This window comes from Coptis chinensis, chromosome 4 (genome assembly GCF_015680905.1).
Source record: "Coptis chinensis isolate HL-2020 chromosome 4, ASM1568090v1, whole genome shotgun sequence".
NCBI classification, from domain to species: domain Eukaryota; kingdom Viridiplantae; phylum Streptophyta; class Magnoliopsida; order Ranunculales; family Ranunculaceae; genus Coptis; species Coptis chinensis.
In genome coordinates this window covers 100,996,953-101,014,498 of record NC_141459.1, presented here as the reverse complement: position 1 = coordinate 101,014,498, position 17,546 = coordinate 100,996,953, and the positions used below count along the sequence as shown (strand labels likewise).

The following is a 17,546-nucleotide window of genomic DNA, read 5'->3' as shown; positions in this document are numbered from 1 at the left end:
ACATTTAAGGAAGGAAACTAAAATCTTACCTACTTTTGAGAAACTCTACTGAAAGTTGTTCTACCAATTTCAATTACAGCTGCCTCAATTTCTCGACCACTTCACCTTTTGATTGTTTTCTTTTCTCAGATGATTGTAAACATGTTTTTCAAATATTTGTATATTTATTGAAATGTCGAAAAAAAAAAAACATTATAAAGCAGCAGATAAAAAGAGAACCTCGGCTTGACCAAATCCCTAATGTAGATAACTGATAAATGTTAAGACTCGCATTTAAGACAGGATGACGAAGTAAGAAACAATGGTTAGTGCCATATACGTAATGAAACATAACTAGATTTCAGGACAACTCCTTGATATTAAGCGCAATGTAATATGTACAACAGTACAAGTTGTGTTCCAGAGATCGGTAGAGATAATTAACATGAAACTTATCGAGAAATTTTACAATCACATACACTCTATATTGATAGTAACACCTCTCTATCTTGCCGATTATCTCTCCGTTGCCTCCACGCCGATTATTATTTCGAACATAAATGGCTACCTTAATTTTGTTTTCTCCCCGCTGCTACAAAAAGTGATTATTCAGATTTCTTCAATTAATGCAAGATGTGAATTGGGATCTATGCTAGAAATATCAAAGTCCTATCGAGTTGATTTTGTAAGATTGAGTAACTAAATTATGATCTTATGTGAAAGGTGGACTTGACCGCATATGTGGAGAAGCATGAGTTTTGTTTTGATCTTTGTTTTGGATGAACAAGTTTCCAATGATGAGGTACCATGTTTCATTTTTCAGAGTTTTCTGAGGTTCATTATGCAGAATGTTGTTTAGTTTTTCTCTGTATTTTTTTTTCGAGATAAATTTTTTTTTCCGAGATAAAATAACCCATTAGATGTTTTTCAACCAGTGTTGTTTCGAACTTGTATGATAGGCGCAGGAGGGAGGGAAGCACGGGGCACAGGACTCACTTTAGGAAGGAATTATTATCGCTTAACGCTTGTGCTAAGGAAGGCGGAAGTGGAATTGGATTCTTTTCTGGAGCACCATATGTAGAAGTAGACACAGAGGTGGGCATGGGTGACGGACTACCCTATATAAAAGCAGAGTTAAGGCATTAGTCCCCCACTCCCGAAACATAAACTAAAGACTATTTGACCTCTACCACGAGATCAATGGACTATACTGATGCATGGACCACAGGAGAGCTTTGACCCACTCGGGTTAAACATCAATAGACTAAAAGCCCTGTCTCTCTTCGTACCATCAATCGTTCATGGAGAAATTGCCGGCTCTCACGGAATCAGTATCTCCAAGTGGCTTTCGTTGGTCTTAGGTAGAAGTAGTAAGTCGAAATAGGAATGTAAAGTCAGGCCTAGAATGAGGAAGACGACAGAGTAGGGGCTTTCACTGGAACTGAAGCTCTATCTTCTGTTCAACTCGGCTTCCTTAACTTAAAGACTTTGTAGAGCTTTCCACGAATGATTGATTGAAAGAAATTATAAGTGCAGAGTTCATCCCATTCAGAAATGACCCAATGAATGCCTGTCGGAAATAGTGAGTGCCTATATTGCTATCACCGGACGAGAGGTTGACAGCATCAAGTAACGTCCGCCTGTACTTTCTTACCTTTGGTACTTTTACCCCGAAGTTGGGATTTCCTTGCTTTCGTTCTGTTTTGCCACTCTGCCGGCTGATTTAATTAACCTACTACTTCACCCAGACGTTGTATGTAATATCTTTGTTCTCAATGGCTTGTAGATTCTGGGACCAGATGATGCAGCACGGATTTACGCTTGATAGAGCAGTTTCTGAGACACTGGTTCATGCCTTCAAAGCGAAGTATGTTGCCAATGTTATAAGAGGTAAGACAACACAATTTGAATAATAAGTTACTTCATTTTAGTTGCCTGGTGTGCCGTGGTTGCGTATTGGTTTTATTCAAAGGCATTTTAGAAAGAAAAAAACACTCTAAGACCTCCCTTTATACTAAAGCCACTATTATGAATTATTTTTTTCCTGCTCAAGGAATAGGTCGAAAGGGTTGATTCCTTCTACTACCTTTTGAACTCCTACTGCGTGCAAAGCGATTGGGCAAGGCCAGACAGAGTGATATTAAGCAAAGGTTAACGAGAGTTATATCTGTGCACAAGTTGCTCACATAGATTGTGCGCTTCGCTCTTACATGGCTGGGACGGCTGGAGGAAGCAATGGATTGGATGCGGAGTATTATTGTAGACGCTGTGACAAGAAAACTGATCTCATCATACATGTGAAAAAACTGTTACAGACTTGTGAATCTCTTAACTCGGGATGGCGTTGAGAAGATCCCGAAAATGGGGTTGTGCATTTTGTGGCTCCAACGAGAAAGATCTACAAGTTTGCTGCATAATATCGAATTGGCATTGACGAAGGTAAATCATGTTGTATAATAGTTATAGTTTCATTTCGACGGTGGTATCATCCCTCTCGGATCATCATTTTATAGTTTTTCAACCGGGGGCATGACCATCCGATATTTACATCGACTTATAAGTGGAGCTTGTCTTGGAGATATATGGAATTAGGAGGACAAGAAAGCGAGGGATTTCTGCAGGTCGTTTGCTTTTCAACCTCATTATTTTTTGAGAATTATATTTTCGACAACATCTCTCCACAGTTTTACTAATGTGTTGCTTGATTTGCATGCATGTGGTATGTTTGTCTTATACCGAATGTAACATAATTTCTCGAAAACTTGACAATTATTTAGAAAGATTTGTCTCTGTTCATTCGGTCCGAAGTGGAGAATAGGGTAAGAGTAGTTAATACATTGACATGGTCTTATACTTACCAGTGTATTATTTATACTAAAAGCATTTTTTGAATAAGAAATTGTAATCCGTAAGTGTGGCATTGTGTGGTGCGACAGATATATTGGATACACCTCTTGATGTTAACACCCGCCCTTAGGTAATAGGAAGGCAACATATATTTGTTTTTAAATTATCAATTGTGCAACCAAATATTTTTTCAAATTGCACTGCCATCCTTAGACAGAGCTCGATGTGGGTGTGCTAGGGCTGCCTCCGTTGAGTCGGTTGTGGTCTACGCACCCCACTTACGGTGGAAACATAGCTTATTGCATTGCCATGATTTGCGGGGTAAATGTTTGTGTCTTATCAATACGAGTTTTGGCCAGCGTTCCATTTATGATACTCCCATAACTTAGAAAACTCTGATATATATGTGAGATTATGATGTGGAATTTGGACAGTGTTCTGTTACATCAGTTGCTAACATTATTTCTTTCTCCATGTTGGTAAGGCCCCCTTCTAAGGGTGTGACCGCGTAGCTTACTAAAAAATGTTGCTGAAAAATTGAGGTTGAATTCTGAGAATCCTGTTGCTGGTGGTGAGAGAATGGTGGCTAAGGTGATTCGAGACGGCACAATTGATGCTACAATAGATCATGCAAATGGGTGGATGGTATCAAAGGAAATTGGAAATGTATACTCTACAAATGAGCCTCAGCTTGCATTCAGCTCGAGGATTGCCTTCTGCCTCAACATGCACATGAGGCCGTGCATGCCCTGAGGTTCCCGCCCAAACAACCAAAAGAAAAGGAAAGTGCTGAGAAGAGGCGAGAGATACAACAACAGGAACACAAATTTGCCAACCACATTGCCGAGGAGGATGATGACGATATTTAGTTGGGCTTCGCCTTTGCCATCACCCTCAAAGTTTCCTTTAGCCATTTCATTTGTACCAGCTTAATTTGTGGTCAGGACGCCCTGTTTCCTGGGATTAAATACTATGGTCAAATTACCCTTTTGCTATTTTTATGTTGGTCTAATATTGTAACTGTATTATTTAGGACTACGCAATAAACATTTTGTTAGGTTTCAACTTGATCTGCTAAAATTTGTCAAATTGGTTGTGTTTCATTCCTCTCCTTCCTCTACTTCTTTTTATGGATACACTTTTGAGGTTCTGCATTATTGGTGGTCATACATCAGGGACGGCACATGGCTAACACAACGTCATATTCTCCACAGCATTTATATTAACCATTTTTCCTTAACAATTACAACTGTATTGCCCAACACTTGGCTAGGAATAGGGTTGTAGGAATTTAAACGGGAAACCTTTTGAAATTGACAATTTCTGGTGGTGCTGAGTCCCAAAACTTTGAGATTTTGACGTACAGTAGGACCATGACACCGTAAGTACTTGAACAGGTATTGTACAAGCAAGGAGCAAAGATTTCTCAATATGAGGCGCAACAGTTAATGGATACTGTCAGTCCAATAACATAGTGAGAAATATCGACAGTTGAGCCTTTTTCTCAAGCTTTTAGATTATTCTTTTATCATTTCTCTTTAATTTTTAACCCAGTCAATCAATCTTCAAAACATACTGACGCATAGGGCAATGGCACCATAGGCTATGATGAGTTCATCACAGCGGCAATGCATATAAACAAAACGGAAGGACAAGAGCGTCTCTATACTGCATTCCAATTCCAATGCTTTGATCAAGATCATTGTGGGTATGCCGTATTAGAACAATTATTTTTGTCCCATGACATCATTATAACAAAAAATCCCGAACACTCCTTCGCTACAAAAAAAATGTTGAAACTCCAAAATCATGTTAGGTCGTTTAGGAGGCCATGATTTTCTTATTGGTTGTGGAACATCATGCAAAGTGCCAAACAATATTGACACCAAATAATAACTTAACATCAGAGTTTCACTTATGGCTTTAGCACCCATTTGTTTAGCATGTGCTCTCTCGAGGAATTTGATAGTAATTGTGTTGCCAATGGTTGCAAAATGTTACTTATGTAGCTAACATGATTGTATTAGACGTGGGCGAGATGGTCTTCATTTGACACTAATGATACATGTTTTGCATCGATATACAAGAGTCAGTGTCGTTAAATTACTTAATTTGATGGTTACTTGAGACGTACAATGCCTATACATGAATTTCTTACAAAATCTTAAATGACTTTAGTTAACAGACGTGCAGCGGACAAATGATGCAGCAGCATCCTTTGAGTCCAGCCATGCATTGCCCCTTTTCAAGTTATCAACTGATAGTTAAAAGGAACCATACACCATTTACACCAAACCAATGTGTCCAAAGTTTCAGGATCGTTTCCTTTTAAATGTCTAACACAACAGTGATCAAAAGTTAGAACTTCACTCCGATCAAGTTACCACCATTCGTACTCCTATTAATTAAATAACGTAATTTTGTCCTGTTCGACTGTAATCAACTTTGCAACTGTGCTTAATATTTTACCCAAACAATCAAATTTACTTATTAGATATGATTTACTAATGCCATCGTTTTGGGCAACGCCAATTATGTTTTTATTGGTCCAAAACATATGATTCTAAATAAACCATTTGGCTTAAAAACAAATATTATTAAATCCCCACACCTTCAAACATGGTTCAAATTTTGGGCCTTTAATTAGGCCTTAACATTAGTGACCAACATATCCAACGCCTTCCTTCCAATTCTTTTCAAATGCTTCGTCTCCTACGATATTTACTTCAATTCAGACAAACCATTTTAAAAACGGATACCCTCTCAAGCAATTGCTATTAATCCCTCTACATAACTCCTCATTCATCATAATTCCCCACCCAACATTAATAGCCGATCAATGCATATGGTTGTTCATCTTTTTTCTCTTTTGCTTTGGTTTTACTCCTATAAATACCAGCTATTTTATTCTATTTCCTACACATTTACTCTTCTTGCTTCTTCATTCTCTCAATCTCAAAGTAGGCAAACAAAGTACGTGTGTTATGCTGTGTGTGTTATGCTTTTGTATTGTGCTTTCCATTGGAATTTTTCTATTTACTTTGTAATGAGTTAACTTCGACTAACTAATTCTCTTGCTTTCTTTGGAGATTCCGTTACAGATTATGGCGTACAACAATATTCCCATTTCATTCAAGAGCTTACTTGATGAGGCGTCTCGGATCCTAGGAATGCATTTACCTACGTATGGATCCAATTTCGTCGCCGGCCGGTATGAGTCGTGGGTTGAACTACAACCTACTGAAAAAAGAAGATTTTTTGGATTGCCCACACTATTTAGGGATGATTCGGAACAAGTGGCGGCGAGGTTAGCCGTTAACTACCTTAAACAAACTTTCGAAGTTGAAATAATTGATTTCAATTTCCGTGAACTTCGTCAAACACGTACCCAAGTCCAAACTCTTGGAAACCAATTAACTAACCTTCGGAATGAAATAGCCCAAGTTCGCAATAGGAACCTAATACTACAACATCAAGTTCAAAATTTGCAACACCCAATTGTCAATCCTGAGGTCATAGTTATCAGCGATGATGAGGATCACGATAATGTAGGCTCGGATTATGAACCCTCTATGGATTTCAACTACGAGACGGCAACCGACGATTGAAGCTTTTACTGTTTTAGATTTTTTTCCGTTTCTTATTGTTTTTTTTATAGTTTCCCTAAAACATCAATTAATTACTTCATCCAAATCTTGCTTTGTATCAAAGTAATTTATGGATATGCGTAGTATTGAATTGAGCAGTTCATCAATGTAAAGAGTGTTTTGGTCTTTCAAGGCCTATCTATGAAGTATCAATTTTATGCATGTGTTTGTCAACAAATTTTACTGTTTGCTATTATATTTCCTTTGGCATTGCAACTTATAACAATGTTTTACATGTTTTCACCCTTATTCTATGTTCATGGTTATTAGTGTTGGCTATAAATTCAAGACATAATATGTGTTATGTTTTATTTTTTCCCGGTGGAAATGACTTTCCAAGAAATCTACCAAATAGCACCATTTAGGATAGGGTGGTAAACATGATAGGAGAGTGTAAAATGTGAGAGGGATATATTACATATATTTCCTAATAAATTGGGGCAAAGGGAGATGACAATACATATGCCAAGTGAATGTCACTCTTTGTGATCGTCTATCTTGGAATTTTTTTTGGTATCTATGACTCTATGTTGTTGTATTGATTGCTGATAAATGATAATCTTGTCCCTTAGTGAAATAACAATGATATGATGATTAGGATATCAAAAGCAAAAGCAACATTCACCCGAGGTTAGGCCTTATCTACTCAATAGCCATTTTATGTTCTTAATCCATGTGATGCCCTCATTTGCGGTGTAGGCTGCATAAAGTTTGTCGAACATTGCTTTCAAGCTTTTCATTTCATTTGGTGCTAGCTTAGCCGGGTAGTCCATTAATCCTTTCTTCGTCATTAAAGTGTTTTCTTTAACCAAAATAGAAAAGAGAATTGGTTGACTAGATTTAATCACTAATAATTGAATGCCACATTTATGTATATCGCTTTTCTGGGCCTCAAGTGTCGGGAGCTATCTACGGACCTCATTTAGGAGAAGCGTCTCATAGCTGCTTTCCGGGAACACACTCCAAATGAAACCCAAGACATCCGTGTTGTTGGATTATCCAAATGAATCGGTATCATGTTCCAAACAACCATACGATGGATGTGCGGGGCCTAGGCCAGCCGGGACCTTACGGATATGAAAGAGGATATGGTCGGGGATCAAAATTATTTCCATGGGGACTTTAGCATTCCGAGAGGTACAATTGTTAATTATAGATCAGCACCTTCTTACAATGAAATGTGGAAAAACAGAATTACAGAGCACAAGATAGGTATCGATTATCAAGAACAATACCACTTTAGGGAGGGAAAGTCGTCTTTGACAATCAAAGATGGTCCAACATACCAAAGACTCTGTGAAGCCACTAAGGAAGCCCTAATACTCTATTTTCACCAAGCCAACAGCCAGATGCACGTTTCGGTATGTGGGTCAACCACCACGGCCACCCACCGCCTTGATTGATAAACCAGCCTATGAAACCCCTGGAATGTATGTCATACACCCGGAAATTTACAAAAACACTAGGATGTATGTCAAGCAACCTAAGGTGCTCTCATCTAATGTGTATGAGAAACAGGTAAAAAATCTTCTGCCTCCACTGCCGATTATTATTAGAAGTCAAAAAAATAAAATTCTCTGTTTCAAAACAGCCCCACTACTCAAAACCAGTTTCTTGGATGTGGCTGTTACCTGTCTCTCGAAAAGGTATGTATTTAGCTTGGTATTTTCTCATGCGGAGAGTCTTTCAGTGTTTAAGAGGCAACCCTGTATTTTCGTACTATCAAAAGAGAATATGCAAAGCAGGGTCGAGTTTTTTACTGTAAACAAAATTTTGAACTGTCGGATATTGTGAAAAATTCAGTGATACTTGCTCTTAGTCTTGAGAAAAGGATTATTCCTAGGTGTAATGTGCTGGAAATTCTGTACTCAATCTGTTTGATAGGAAGAGTTAATGCAGGTTCAGTCACTTCAGCGTTGACATTAAATGAGGAGAAACTCATAGAGAAGTATGTAACTAAGTATCAAGTGACGGTCCCTGAGATGGTACAGATTCGGCTTGCAGCTTTTAAAAGAAGGAGATGGGTTTTACAATATGTAGAAAGTTGAGGTATGTATTCGTTTTCTTTTGTGGTTCTTTGTCCCTGACAACTATATCCATCCTACTTTTGTTGCTATGGTAAATGTGAAGAATGAATGTGATTTAATGTAATCGTATTTGGTTACTTTCACAAGTTGTACATTAATTTTTTAAGCTCTGCAATTTGTTTGCAGTGTCACTATGTGTCTAACTATATCCTCTGCTTTATTGTGTTTATAATCAATGGCCCTGAAATTCTCTTTTGAATTCTCACTTTCTGGAGTGGTTTTCGAAGCATTCAAAAATGTAGTATTAGCATTTCAGTCAATGGGCAAGACATGTTATCTGTTTTTCATCTTCATATGGTGCTTGATGCTTTGACAATTATGCTCTTTGAGTCCTTTTCTTACACACCCTTCTATCTAGGGCACCAGAGTTTTTTCTGAGCTGATTCTTTTGCATGTGAGAACTTTGGATCAAGGACGGACCACGATCTTACGTGGGGTTTTGATGGCCATGGTCCCTAGCGACCCACATGGTTGCTAAGAGTGTGGGACTCTCTTCCTCTCAAGCTCAGTAGCGCATTGGCATATAAATACAGGTGCGAAGGTGGGTTTAAAGAGAACATGAGTGCGATGGGAAGCATGAACTTCGAAGAAACCGCTTCTTTATGTAATGATGAGGAATGCGGTGCCTGCATGGACCTTGAAGAAAAGGAGAAGCATCCAGAAATCTTTCGACCGAAAAGAGTCATTTCTAACACTTTTAAGGTGAGATATTAAAAGTACGTAACGTCCCTCGATTGGTTAACAAAGATCGAAGTTTTCCATCGATGTATGCCTCATTGCGACAAATATTCTGCGGCAGTGGGCGTTAAGTCCGGCATCTCTCTCGGATAAATAGATACTTTACATTGAGTCAACAATCTCGGATCTCATGGATACTTGCAATCAGGTTTCACAAGATCGGGGAAAAGAGGTATGGAGTCATAATTCTCATTCTGTATCAAATGCTGATTATTCTCTTTTTCAGTTTTTCCTACATGGACTCGTAAGAAAGCGCCTCTTTTGTGTGCCGATGAGGAAAGGTGCCCGCATGGACCTTGAAGAAAAGGAGAAGCATCCAGAAATCTTTCGGATTAATCGAAAGAGTCATTTCTAAAGGCATTTAAAGTTATAGATAATGAGCTGAGAATGCACCGCAACATCGACCGCTTCTGCGAGTGGGACAACCGCTTGATTAATTGGTCAAGCAGGTAATATATATTGTTTTCTTTTCGTGGCTCCCTCGGTCAATTTTTTGTAACATTAAAGATTTTGGTTGATTTCATTAATTTATTTGTATTTTTTTTCCCCTTCCTTAATTTTATTTAGGGTCAAGATCTTCTAATTGGAAATATCGGGGACTCAAGAGCCATACTTGGAACTAGAGATCAAGATGGCTCTCTTATTGCAGATTCGGTTATTTGTCGATCTTAAACCAAATCTCCCCTGGTTTGTCTCCGACTTTCTCCTTCTCTTGAGGCAATTTTTGTATTGAATGTGTTATAACTATTGTTATTCTATTTTATAAGCGGAAGCGAGAGGATCGAGGAGATGAGGTATGGTTTTAAGCCCTTCGGGATGAGCGAGAAGTTGCTTTCGAGTCGGCTACCAAACAATGACTCTCCTGGTCTAGAGATGGCGGGCGTTTGGAGACTTTTGCCTCAAGGATTTTGGTTTGATCTCTGTGCCTGAAATTTCATATCGGGCGTCTCGAGAAGGATTAATTTGTTGTCGGCCACCGATGGGGGATTTTTTTTTCTCCGTTTCTCTGTTATAAAGGGTCGATCTTTTTAGGATCATTATTTATATTTGGAACTTTTGAAATTATTTGTGACGCCTGTAGATTGTTTACTAAAAAACTACACATGGTATCTACTTGAAGAAATTTCGTTTACACACAAATCTGGTGTGTCGTAGATAGGGACATGTGTGAGCATTACCTATCTATGTACGAAGCACGAACATGGTATCACTGGAAGAAAATTCGTTTACACACAACTACATGTGTCTCTATGTATGCCTGTAGAGTGGATAATTACTTGAATACAAAAGTTGCAAAATTATGTTTGTGTGCAGTTGCGCATTTGCGGTCGCTGCCCATTTGGACACATGATAGGGTCGGAACGCTAGAGATGTGCTCTCTGATAGGCAATGAAACACCGGAAAGTCGTCCGAGTGACTCCATGTACCTGGCAGTAGAGATGGTTGGTTATTCTAACCTAGCAGGAACTGGAACTGAGTCAATGAGTGCTGAAACAATCTTAAGGTAGTAGAAGGTGTCTAGAAACTAGACTCTCCGACTTATTCCTCATCGACCAGGCTCTCAATGGAAGTCTAGCAGCTCAAGTAGGCAATTAGGTCCCTTCCTATATTTTCTTTGAAAGAAACTTCTTGATTTGTAGTGATCCTCAACTAAATAAGAAGGAGGATCACTGCCTATATTAAAGGTCAAGGCTCTACCACTTAACTACGAACAAGAGGATAGGTAGTGATTCCTCCCCAGTTTGTTCCCAACGTATTTAGCCATTCATTATATAGGGGTCCATAAGAAATACGGAAATGATAAAATTGGGGTGATGTCAGTTCCACTTGTGGTTCTGAATGAAAACTGAATAGCAAATTTCAAGACTTCAATATGGCCAGCATCCCATGTTAGTATGACATGTCATGAGCATGGTGAGATACATTGGGTGGGTGAAAAAAAAATAATTCACCTAATCTACTATATAAGACCCAAAGAATGATTTCTTAGTGAAAGACACCATTGTTGACGAAGGCAGAGAGGTTCTTGTCTGGCTTACTTACCGATTGAAAATGTCGTCAATTCAATTTTTCTTTCTATTGATTACTGTATATTGTAATCATAGTATGACGTTAAGAGGATGACGTTAAGAGGGGGGGGGGGGGTCGTGACATGAAATGCAAATCATTATAGCAAATCTCTTCGCCTTTTTTCAGAGCCCATGTAGCATATATAGACTACTTTTCCACTCTATTGATATTTGATTTACTACTTCATTAGCTAATTTGTACAAATAATTTATATGTCATCCTCTTATCTGGCAGGAGTTGGCAGTTTGATTTGTTTGGGGGTTGGTTAACAAAAAAATAAGATTTGTTTGGGGGTCCGACAACAAGTCTGAAGATGGTGTTCATATCAGAGGAAATATTTGAAGGAGATTGTAAACATGTCTTCTCTTTTTGGTATGTTAACCCAAAATTATTGTTTATCATTTTGTGTACCTCGCAGGATCGTTGGAAAACTATATTGGCATTGAGTCACTTGTGTGCTTAAAGCATGAAGTTTTTCTGAAGCTATTTATCAATGTTTTTCAGAGATAGATTCGTTATAACAAGATTTTGCTGACAACGCTGTGCACAGTGAACTCTTAAGTGAAAATGAAATAAGTGAGGTATCTATCATATCTTTTTGTTATACACAATTTGGATGCAAAGAATGGGCGTTAACAACAAGTAATATACACAATTTGGATTATCATATTATTCTTTTTCCAATAATACATGTGAACTGGAAACATTATTTCTTAGAGAAATTCTTATCACATAATAGCGTTATGGCTTATTATGTAATACTGCACTAGCGAAGGTTATGTCACTGATGCTAACAGTTATACGTGAGGATCTGAAAATGCATAATTTAATGCTTCTTCACATCGAATGCAAAATAGCAGACAGACTATAAAATTATTTCAGTGGTGGTCACCCACTCTGTAAATGTAAACAAAATCTCTTACAAAATTTATATATCCAGGTTATATTTTGTTATCAGTTATTACAATGTCCTTATCAATTCGTAAAGTTGTGATGGTTCACAAGTTCGGCATAATCACATACACTTCAATGTTTCTTTTTTTTAAACATTATCACATACCCTCCAATATATGTATTCCTTATCATCATCGTGCAAAGCACGTGCAACTTGCTAGTAATAATAAAGAAAAGTGAACAACACACGTCAACACACAAACAAACACACATTATTCTTGAATTAAAAAAATGCTTAAAAGGTAACTGGTCCCATAGCAAATCTTTTTGTCATGTTATGAAACCACGTTCTTACTAGTTACTACTAAAATGATGATTGTAAAACTCAGAGCATAACCCCTTTTCCAAGTAACACCACAAACCGTCTCTTCACCTCGCATTACATTCAAAAGTATCATTAATGGAGTGCCAGACTAATTTTGAGAATAGACTTTATATGCCAGAGGATGAATTTAATGAAATAATGGACCATGCAGATGATTTTTCCAATCCTACTTCACTTATAGAAGATGAACTAGTGCCATTTGGTTCTATTATAGACCAAATTGACTCTAACAAGCTACTTTATATAAACTTTAGATTACTAATATTGTCATTTTTGTCGTATAGTGTATTGTCTTAAAATATAATTACATTGATTGTTATGTGTTTCATTTATAAATAAAGTCTTATCATCTATCTAATAAAACACAATGGTGTGGGGCCCGCAGGGCCTCCATCCAGTGGTTACCATTGTCTTTTCTAAGTTGTGACATGGCTGTTTCAAGATATCCTAAGTGGTGTGCTATTCTCTAACTTTTGGTGCAGTTTCACAATATCATTTTCTTCTATAATATAGGGTAAAAACGTTTAGGTTCAATTCTCTTTCTTCTCTTCTCAGATCTGCAACCCCACTCTCGGACCCATGTCAGGTATGCTACTCTATCCTCTTCTTATCTTCCTTTTCCTTTATTTCTCTTTTACTGAAGTTTGGATCTTGATTTTCATGTTTTTTTTATGTTTGAGAAGGTGGATTATCTTCAGTGGATATGTACTGTGGCTGTTTTTTTTCTTTGTTGTTGTTTTAGTTCAAATGTTTTTACATGGAGAAATCAGGAGTTGGTTCTGAGTTTGGTGTTATAAGGGATAGAGGAGAGTTGGTGAGTTTTAAGGAGATTGGTGGATTGGATTTTGGAGATGGTATTCAATTCGAGCGTTCGAAATTGTTGGAAAAGTTTCGGAAAGAGGCTACTACTTAGTTGAACTTGAGTAGACCTCTTGTGAGGTCGGGGAGTTAGGAAACCTCGGTGGCTTTGGTTAGTAATGCTTTTTCTGGTTCATCTTATTTTGCATTCTTGTGTTTGGTTTGTTGATTTTGTTTAATTATGATGGTTGATCCGTGCGTGTAGGTTTTCTTGATTTATCGGTTGAGCAGGCTGACTTTGATGGTTTGGGTGGGTAACTTGGAATATGCTTTTGCCTCTTTATGATTCATCGGTTAAGTAAGTGTGGAATATGCTTTTGTGCCTTGTGATTTTTACAATATCCACAGATGTGGATATGACCAACAAGTATCCGATCCTACCATATCTAACACGAGATGGAGTTCTTGGCCTTGGCAATGGGGAATCGGCATTGTATCTCGACTCCGTAAATTTGGTATAACCACGAAATGTAATCGGGACCTTTGCATGAGTCTTGGCGTGGTGGAGGTTTTCTCTTCTTTGGTGATGATCTTGTACCTTCTTCAGAGTAGTTTGGACACCAATGTCCCGAAGTCGTTCGTCCGAAAGTAAGCTCGACTCCTTACCCGTATATCCCGTTTCTACATATTAATGTATCTTGCAGTCTATAATTGTTGACATGCAATTTTCCTATTTTTCAACCAGCAAGCACTATTCGCGGCCTGCAGAGCTTGTTTATGGAACAAAGTCTACAAGTGTTAAAGGACTTATAACAATATTCGACAGTGAGGAGTTCCTACACTTATTTCAACTTGCGTGCCTACCGGGGCTTTCATTTCATCGATGAGTTTACAACAAGAATTCGTATGTAACTCCCTTTTTGAGTTAGATCTTATCATATACTGATAAAAGCGACTTATGAATTTCCGGATAAGGAAAGATTTAAATGGAAAGCCACCTGAAAGCGGTAGATGATGAGACTCTCCCATCTCTTTGGAAAGGCAAAAAACCATTCAAATCCCTCCAAGATGTCAAGAAGTACTTCGGTCGGTAATATTGAACTTCAATGGAAAGAAAGCTAAGCTTGTTATTCCCCGAAGCTTATATGATCATAACAAGACGTATTGCTTAATATTTTAGTAATAGGACACAAAACTATATTCTTGGATACATTCTAACGAGCCATTTTTGTTAGTCGCGATGGAAGCGTGTGCTTGGGCATTCTTAATGGTAGTGAAGTAGGTTTGGAAGATCTTAACATCATTGGGGGTAAACTTTCTCAAAGCTCAATTCTAAGATATCCCGAGCTATAATTTCTTAATGAGTTCCCATCTTCCTTTTATCAATGTGCACAGATATTTGGCTCCAAGATCTGTTGGTGATTTATGACAATGAGAAGCGGACCAGGTCGGTTGGGTGCCAAAGATTGCACCGAGCTTCCCAAGTCCGGATCAGCCCCTGTAGTGATTTTCTTCCTTTTATGTGGCTGAAAAAGGACAATCTCATCATCAAATCTTTTTTCTGTTTATTGAACAAAGTGGATCGTGATGATGATGAACCACTTTTCCAAAGCGCATATGCATAAACATGGGAATATTAATGTAACGACTTTCCGGAAATAATGGAGAATTGTAAAAGTATTTGATTAATCAAAGATTGATGTAGCTGCATTCTCTTTAGACTTGATGTTGTTATACATAGTCGACAGGGCATCTGAGGGGAGAAGATCCCTTTCTTTTCTTTGTCGTGTATATTGTAGATAACGCAGATGGGTATATCCCATTCATAAAGAAAGATCCTTGCTATGAAAAAGAAATAATAGACTTTCTAACACTTTCATTTTGTTTCGTTCAAATTAGTTACACAGGTACAATAAGAAAACGCATCTAAACTGATCTACAAAAGAAAGGGGTGGGGAACCTGCTTGAATTTAATTGCTATTTGCATTACTGTACAAAGGCATTTTATCGGTATGATGATAATCAAAATTTCAGTACCTATAAAACACCCTCTTGCCAGAACATTTCCCTTTGAGTTAAATTGTACTAGCACCCACTTGCCAGAACATTAGAAAAAAATAAATTTGTTGCATTGACCTAAGTAGTTAACAAAAACCTGGTGGATTGCTGACCACTTTAGAACTTACTTGTACTTGAATCAGCTAATTCCATAATACGTATTTGTAATTGGAATAAATTCTACCTTTTTGTGTGTGGTGTATGCATTTCTTCTACATCTGTGTTCATTAGTTTTGCGTAGTTTGTCACATAAATAAATTTTTGGTATAGTATGGCACTAATATATCTTTATTGCTTTTTGAAATCCAGGTTACCTTGAGTAATTTAAATTGCTACAGAAGCGCAGAACTCAAGCTGATAAATTATCTTCACATGTGAATTAGTTGGATAAGTGCGTGTGTGTTGGACTGTTTTGGGGAGGATTTGATAATGATGATTATTTATGAAGAGGAAATGAAATCTATCATTTTAAGACATTATATTTGGTATGTAATTTGACATGCTTTGTTCATTGCATACATCAAGTTCCAACCACACCTGGTTGTTGAATTTTGTTTACGTTTAGGATCTGCTGATCAATAATTTTTTGTTTACAATTCTCTTTCAAATTTATATTTTCTGAAAGGTTTATAAATTTCTAGGTGTCTCCAAAATTCTGGAAACTGATAAAAAGATTTCAACAAAATTTTTATCTTTGGATATGTTGTGGTACATTAGCTTTCTATCGGCTTCGAAGTTGGTGCCACAAAGGCGGTTCATCGTCTTGGGAGGGCACGGGCAAACCCTAGTGTGTAATACTACTACTAGTATGTGGTATAAAATTTCATCAGTTAACTTTAAGGAGAGAGCTTGGGAGTACGTAATAGCTAACAAAATTAGTTAATTTCCTAATATACATCTATAATAGCATTCTCAATGCAGGTCAAAATAATTCCTTCCTTATCACCGCTACGTAGGCAGTTTTATTCACAAATTTTTCACCGTTTTAGTGAAAAACAAGGTGAAGCTGTGCAATGCAAATGTGAAAAAAAAATCTCGGACGGGATATTGGATTCCGTCTCGAAGTTTTTTTATCAAGACGGAATGTAACATCCCGTCTAGTATTTTGTCTGAAGTTAAAAAAAAAAAAAAAACCGAAAAAACACGCGAGACGGAATGAAACATTCCGTCCGAAAAAAAAACCGATTTTTTTTAAAAAAACACACGAGACGGAATCCAACATCCCGTCCGAAGTTCACAAGGCAGCCACTATCTCAGTGGAAGGTTTCACCTTGAAATCAACCGGAGAAAATAGTCACCAGTTTTTCACCTCTGCATTGCACACCAATTTTCTCCAAAAACTGGTGACTATAGTCACAAACTCCTCATAATCCCCTGCATTGGGAATGCTCAAAAGATTTGCATATATCACTGCCATATGAGTGGGTATGGAGCTGGCCAAAGTGTGAGTGTAGAAAGTGGCCATATTAATATCGATGGACTGGTGAGTGTACTTTGTCCCACATATACTCGAGATATGATATTCGATGATGGGATCAACCAAGTAAGCAGTTCAATTAACAAGTGCTTGCATAGGTTTCAAACTTCGGTTTGAAATTGTAAGTATTGTATATAATTGTATCCATTTATTTGTGTGTATATAGCCAAACTGCACACTAATATGCTATTTCTTAGCGTCGTGCTTGATCAAGGCGGCAAATTGTGAGTTGATTATGCCTATCTAACCATTGTGCCGAACTCATTGATTGATTTGATAACTATGTTTTCTTTCTTGCAGGCACTAGTAGCATTTGAACCAATTGAAAATCAAGAACAAGAAGCTGGAAATTTTGTTGATTCATTTTGGTAGTTAAAAGTAGAGTTTCGATTTCCCAATTTTGTGGTTTTTTTGCATAAATTGTTGACCGAGGTGAAAATTTTATTTCGGGCAAATAGTGGAAGTTCTGATTTTGTTGGTTCCGAAAAGCCGAAAAGATGCTGCAAATGATGTTGATCTTGATGATGGAAACCATAAGCAACCACGTAAATTCACGAAGTTTTGAA

At 37.6% G+C, this 17,546-nt stretch overlaps 3 long non-coding RNA genes across 4 annotated transcripts; all 3 read left to right on the top strand.

Moving 5' to 3' along the window:
* Positions 1–821: 821 nt before the first annotated feature.
* LOC147506285 (uncharacterized) lies at positions 822–2,308 on the top strand. 2 transcript variants are annotated; one of them, XR_015220780.1, is made up of 3 exons: positions 822–1,638; positions 1,766–1,869; positions 2,033–2,308. It is a non-coding gene; the product is annotated as an uncharacterized LOC147506285 (long non-coding RNA). The 2 variants fall into 2 exon arrangements; XR_015220779.1 differs by having other exon boundaries at positions 823–1,074.
* Positions 2,309–7,850: 5,542 nt separating this feature from the next.
* On the top strand, positions 7,851–8,517 carry LOC147506284 (uncharacterized). The gene is made up of 3 exons (XR_015220778.1): positions 7,851–7,991; positions 8,065–8,119; positions 8,373–8,517. It is a non-coding gene; the product is annotated as an uncharacterized LOC147506284 (long non-coding RNA).
* A 4,478-nt stretch (positions 8,518–12,995) lies between these two features.
* Positions 12,996–15,322, top strand: LOC147506283 (uncharacterized). Its single transcript, XR_015220777.1, has 8 exons — positions 12,996–13,233; positions 13,331–13,621; positions 13,711–13,803; positions 13,902–14,093; positions 14,191–14,332; positions 14,421–14,606; positions 14,681–14,754; positions 14,841–15,322. It is a non-coding gene; the product is annotated as an uncharacterized LOC147506283 (long non-coding RNA).
* The last annotated feature ends 2,224 nt before the right edge of the window (positions 15,323–17,546 follow it).